Here is a 7065-nt window from a genome sequence, read left to right as displayed (position 1 = left end):
GATCAATAAATTTAGAAGACATTGAGGGTTGAAATTTTTTTGGGTCATGGTTTCCTATGAAATTACGACCTTTGTATCATCTCCCTCTGTACACAAGATATTAGTATAAAATTGTGTAAACTTATACATTACGTTTTTAACAGTTGTATGCTGTAGTTATTTTGTGTTCTGATCAATAAATTTACATGATATTGAGAGTTGAATTTTTTTTGGGTCATGGTTTTCTATGAAATTGCGACCGATGTATCATCTCGCTCTGTACACAAGATATTAGTATGAAACTGTGTACACTTATACATTACGTCTTTAACAGTTGTATGCTATAGTTATTTTGTGTTCAGATCAATAAATTTAGAAGATATTGAGAGTTGAAATTTTTTTGGGTCATGGTTTTCTATGAAATTGCGCCCTATGTATCATCTCGCTCTGTACACAAGATATTAGTATGAAATTGTGTACACCTGTACATTACGTTTTTAACAGTTGTATGCTGTAGTTATTTTGTGTTCTGATCAATAAATTTAGAAGATATTGAGAGTTGAAATTTTTTTGGGTCATGGTTTTCTATGAAATTGCGACCTATGTATCATCTCCCTTTGTACACAAGATATTAGTATGAAATTGTGTAAACTTATACATTACGTTTTTAACAGTTGTATGCTGTAGTTATTTTATGTTCTGATCAATACATTTAGAAGATATTTAGAGTTGTAATTTTTTTGGGTCATGGTTTTCTATGAAATTGCGACCTACGTATCATCTCCCTTTGTACACAAGATATTAGTATGAAATTGTGTAAACTTATACATTACGTTTTTAACAGTTGTATGCTGTAGTTATTTTGTGTTCAGATCAATAAATTTAGAAGACATTGAGGGTTGAAATTTTTTTGGGTCATGGTTTCCTATGAAATTACGACCTATGTATCATCTCCCTCTGTACACAAGATATTAGTATAAAATTGTGTAAACTTATACATTACGTTTTTAACAGTTGTATGCTGTAGTTATTTTGTGTTCTGATCAATAAATTTACATGATATTGAGAGTTGAAATTTTTTTGGGTCATGGTTTTCTATGAAATTGCGACCGATGTATCATCTCGCTCTGTACACAAGATATTAGTATGAAATTGTGTACACTTATACATTACGTCTTTAACAGTCGTATGCTATAGTTATTTTGTGTTCAGATCAATAAATTTAGAAGATATTGAGAGTTGAAATTTTTTTGGGTCATGGTTTTCTATGAAATTGCGCCCTATGTATCATCTCGCTCTGTACACAAGATATTAGTATGAAATTGTGTACACCTGTACATTACGTTTTTAACAGTTGTATGCTGTAGTTATTTTGTGTTCTGATCAATAAATTTAGAAGATATTGAGAGTTGAAATTTTTTTGGGTCATGGTTTTCTATGAAATTGCGACCTATGTATCATCTCCCTTTGTACACAAGATATTAGTATGAAATTGTGTAAACCTATACATTACGTTTTTAACAGTTGTATGCTGTAGTTATTTTATGTTCTGATCAATAAACTTAGAAGATATTGAGAGTTTAAATTTTTTTGGGTCATGGTTTTCTATGAAATTGCGACATATGTATCATCTCCCTCTGTACACAAGATATTAGTATGAAATTGTGTAAACTTATACATTACGTTTTTAACAGTTGTATGCTGTAGTTATTTTGTGTTCTGATCAATAAATTTATAAGATATTGAGAGTTGACATTTTTTTGGGTCATGGTTTTCTATGAAATTGCGACCTATGTATCATCTCCCTCTGTGCACAAGATGTTAGTATGAAATTGTGTTAACTTATACATTACGTATTTAACAGTCGTATGCTATAGTTATTTTGTGTTCAGATCAATAAATTTAGAAGATATTGAGAGTTAAAAGTTTTTTGGGTCATGGTTTTCTATGAAATTGCGACCTATGTATCATCTCGCTCTGTACACAAGATATTAGTATGAAATTGTGTACACTTGTACATTACGTCTTTAACAGTTTTATGCTATAGTTATTTTGTGTTCAGATCAATAAATTTAGAAGATATTGAGAGTTTAATTTTCTTTAAGTCATGGTTTTCTATGAAATTGCGACATATGTATCATCTCCCTCTGTACACAAGATATTAGTATGAACTTGTGTAAACTTATACATTACGTTTTTAACAGTTGTATGCTATAGTTATTTTGTGTTCAGAACAATAAATTTAGAAGATATTGAGAGTTGAAATTTTTTTGGGTCATGGTTTTCTATGAAATCGCGCCCTATGTATCATCTTGCTCTGTACACAAGATATTAGTATGAAATTGTGTAAACTTATACATTACGTTTTTAACAGTTATATGCTATACTTATTTTGTGTTCAGATCAATAAATTTAGAAGATATTGAGAGTTGAAATTTTTTTGGGTCATGGGTTTCTATGAAATTGCGACCTATGTATCATCTCCCTCTGTACACAAGATATTAGTATGAAATTGTGTAAACTTATACATTACGTTTTTAACAGTTGTATTCTATATTTATTTTGTGTTCAGATCAATAAATTTAGAAGATATTGAGAGTTGAAATTTTTTTGGGTCATGGTTTTCTATGAAATTGCGCCCTATGTATCATCTCGCTCTGTACACAAGATATTGGTATGAAATTGTGTACACCTGTACATTACGTTTTTAACAGTTGTATGCTGTAGTTATTTTGTGTTCTGATCAATAAATTTAGAAGGTATTGAGAGTTGAAATGTTTTTGGGTCATGGTTTTCTATGAAATTGCGACCTATGTATTATCTCCCTTTGTACACAAGATATTAGTATGAAATTGTGTAAACTTATACATTACGTTTTTAACAGTTGTATGCTGTAGTTATTGTGTGTTCTGATCAATAAATTTAGAAGATATTGAGAGTTGAAATTTTTTTGGGTCATGGTTTTCTATGAAATTGCGCCCTATGTATCATCTCGCTCTGTACACAAGATATTGGTATGAAATTGTGTACACCTGTACGTTACGTTTTTAACAGTTGTATGCTGTAGTTATTTTGTGTTCTGATCAATAAATTTAGAAGCTATTGAGAGTTGAAATTTTTTTGGGTCATGGTTTTCTATGAAATTGCGACCTATGTATCATCTCCCTTTGTACCCAAGATATTAGTATGAAATTGTGTAAACTTATACATTACGTTTTTAACAGTTGTATGCTGTAGTTATTGTGTGTTCTGATCAATAAATTTACATGATATTGAGAGTTGAAATTTTTTTGGGTCATGGTTTTCTATGAAATTGCGACATATGTATCATCTCGCTCTGTACACAAGATATTAGTATGAAATTGTGTAAACTAATACATTACGTTTTTAACAGTTATATGCTATACTTATTTTGTGTTCAGATCAATAATATTAGAAGATATTGAGAGTTGAAATTTTTTTGGGTCATGGTTTTCTATGAAATTGCGACATATGTATCATCTCGCTCTGTACACAAGATATTAGTATGAAATTGTGTAAACTTATACATTACGTTTTTAACAGTTGTATGCTGTAGTTATTTTGTGTTCTGATCAATAAATTTAGAAGATATTGAGAGTTGAAATTTTTTTGGGTCATGGTTTTCTATGAAATTGCAACCTATGTATCATCTCCCTCTGTACACAAGATATTAGTATGAAATTGTGTAAACTTATACATTACGTATTTAACAGTTGTATGCTATAGTTATTTTGTGTTCAGATCAATAAATTTAGAAAATATTGAGAGTTGAAAGTTTTTTGGGTCATGGTTTTCTATGAAATTGCGACCTATGTATCATCTCGCTCTGTACACTAGATATTTGTATGAAATTGTGTACACTTGTACATTACTTTTTTAACAGTTGTATGCTATAGTTATTTTGTGTTCAGATCAATAAATTTAGAAGATATTGAGAGTTGAAATTTTTTTGGGTCATGGTTTTTTATGAAATTGCGACATATGTATCATCTCCCTCTGTACACAAGATATTAGTATGAAATTGTGTAAACTTGTACATTACGTTTTTAACAGTTGTATGCTGTAGTTATTTTGTGTTCTGATCAATAAATTTAGAAGATATTGAGAGTTGAAATTTTTTTGGGTCATGGTTTTCTATGAAATTGCGACCTATGTATCATCTCGCTCTGTACACAAGATATTATTATGAAATGGTGTACACATAGAAATTACGTTTTTAACAGTTATATGCTACAGTTATTTTGTGTTCAGATCAATAAATTTAGAAGATATTGAGAGTTGAAATTTTTTTGGGTCATGGTTTTCTATGAAATTGCGACCTATTTATTATCTCGCTCTGTACACAAGATATTAGTATGAAATTGTGTAAACTTGTACATTACGTTTTTTAACAGTTGTTTGCTATAGTTATTTTGTGTTCAGATCAATAAATTTAGAAGATATTGAGAGTTGAAATTTTTTTGGGTCATGGTTTTCTATGAAATTGCGACCTATGTATCATTTACCTTTGTACACAAGATATTAGTATGAAATTGTGTAAACTTATACATTACGTTTTTAACAGTTGTATGCTATAGTTATTTTGTGTTCAGATCAATAAATTTAGAAGATATTGAGAGTTGAAAGTTTTTCGGGTCATGGTTTTCTATGAAATTGCGACCTATGTATCATCTCGCTCTGTACACCAGATAGTATGAAATTGTGTACACTTGTACATTACGTCTTTAACAGTTGTATGCTATAGTTATTTTGTGTTAAGATCAATAAATTTAGAAGATATTGAGAGTTTAAATTTCTTTGGGTCATGGTTTTCTATGAAATTGCGACATATGTATCATCTCACTCTGTACACAAGATATTAGTATGAACTTGTGTACAGTTATACATTACGTTTTTAACAGTTGTATGCTATAGTTATTTTGTGTTCAGAACAATAAATTTAGAAGATATTGAGAGTTGAAATTTTTTTGGGTCATAGTTTTCTATGAAATCGCGCCCTATGTATCATCTCGCTCTGTTCACCAGATATTAGTATGAAATTGTGTACACCTGTACATTACGTTTTTAACAGTTGTATGCTGTAGTTATTTTGTGTTCTGATCAATAAATTTAGAAGCTATTGAGAGTTGAAATTTTTTTGGGTCATTGTTTTCTATGAAATTGCGACCTATGTATCATCTCCCTTTGTACACAAGATATTAGTATGAAATGGTGTAAACTTGTACATTACGTTTTTAACAGTTGTATGCTGTAGTTATTTTGTGTTCTGATCAATAAATTTAGAAGATATTGAGAGTTGAAATTTTTTTGGGTCATGGTTTTCTATGAAATTGCGACCTATGTATCATCTCGCTCTGTACACAAGATATTATTATGAAATGGTGTACACATAGAAATTACGTTTTTAACAGTTATATGCTACAGTTATTTTGTGTTCAGATCAATAAATTTAGAAGATATTGAGAGTTGAAATTTTTTTGGGTCATGGTTTTCTATGAAATTGCGACCTATTTATTATCTCGCTCTGTACACAAGATATTAGTATGAAATTGTGTAAACTTGTACATTACGTTTTTTAACAGTTGTATGCTATAGTTATTTTGTGTTCAGATCAATAAATTTAGAAGATATTGAGAGTTGAAGTTTTTTTGGGTCATGGTTTTCTATGAAATTGCGACCTATGTATCATTTACCTTTGTACACAAGATATTAGTATGAAATTGTGTAAACTTATACATTACGTTTTTAACAGTTGTATGCTATAGTTATTTTGTGTTCAGATCAATAAATTTAGAAGATATTGAGAGTTGAAAGTTTTTCGGGTCATGGTTTTCTATGAAATTGCGACCTATGTATCATCTCGCTCTGTACACCAGATAGTATGAAATTGTGTACACTTGTACATTACGTCTTTAACAGTTGTATGCTATAGTTATTTTGTGTTAAGATCAATAAATTTAGAAGATATTGAGAGTTTAAATTTCTTTGGGTCATGGTTTTCTATGAAATTGCGACATATGTATCATCTCACTCTGTACACAAGATATTAGTATGAACTTGTGTACAGTTATACATTACGTTTTTAACAGTTGTATGCTATAGTTATTTTGTGTTCAGAACAATAAATTTAGAAGATATTGAGAGTTGAAATTTTTTTGGGTCATAGTTTTCTATGAAATCGCGCCCTATGTATTATCTCGCTCTGTTCACCAGATATTAGTATGAAATTGTGTACACCTGTACATTACGTTTTTAACAGTTGTATGCTGTAGTTATTTTGTGTTCTGATCAATAAATTTAGAAGCTATTGAGAGTTGAAATTTTTTTGGGTCATGGTTTTCTATGAAATTGCGACCTATGTATCATCTCCCTTTGTACACAAGATATTAGTATGAAATTGTGTAAACTTATACGAGGGGGTACCCAAAAATAACCGGAATTGCGTTGCCGCGCATGGAGCTTATGTAGTACGCATTTCTGCCGCTAGACGTGTATAGCGCAATTCCTTGCCAGTTCAGTCCTGCCTGTGTTTTCTGCCTGGCTTGTTCTGTTCATCTACAGTGATTGTTTTTACCAGCGCTGTTTTGTTCTTTTTTCGTTTTTTATGATGGCAAGTTTAAGTGAACAACGTGCAGCTCTGAAATTTTGTTTTCTACTCGGCAAAAATGTTGCTGAAAGTGTTTTAATGTTGAAAACAGCTTACAAAGATGACACTATGGGAAAAACTCAAGTATACGAGTGGTTTACTCGGTTTAAAAATGGCGACATGTCGATTGATGACAAACCTCGTTCTGGACGTCCATCAACTGCCCGAATCGATGAAAATGTTGAAAAAATTCGAGAGCTGGTGTTCACAGACCGTCGACAGACAATTGATCAACTGTCAGAGAGTAGTGGGTTATCTTGGAGCTCGGTTCAGCGAATTTTAACGGAAGATTTGGGGATGAAAAGGGTTGCTGCCAAGTTTGTTCCTCGAGTTCTGACTGACAATCAAAAAGAACATCGAGTTGAAACATGTCGTGCTTTGAAACAACAGCTTGAAACTGATCCAGACTTTCTGTCAAA

Source organism: Rhodnius prolixus, unplaced genomic scaffold (genome assembly GCF_049639745.1).
Source record: "Rhodnius prolixus isolate KJV_2025 unplaced genomic scaffold, Rpr scaffold_8, whole genome shotgun sequence".
NCBI lineage: Eukaryota > Metazoa > Arthropoda > Insecta > Hemiptera > Reduviidae > Rhodnius > Rhodnius prolixus.
Note: the sequence above shows the minus strand (reverse complement) of the source record.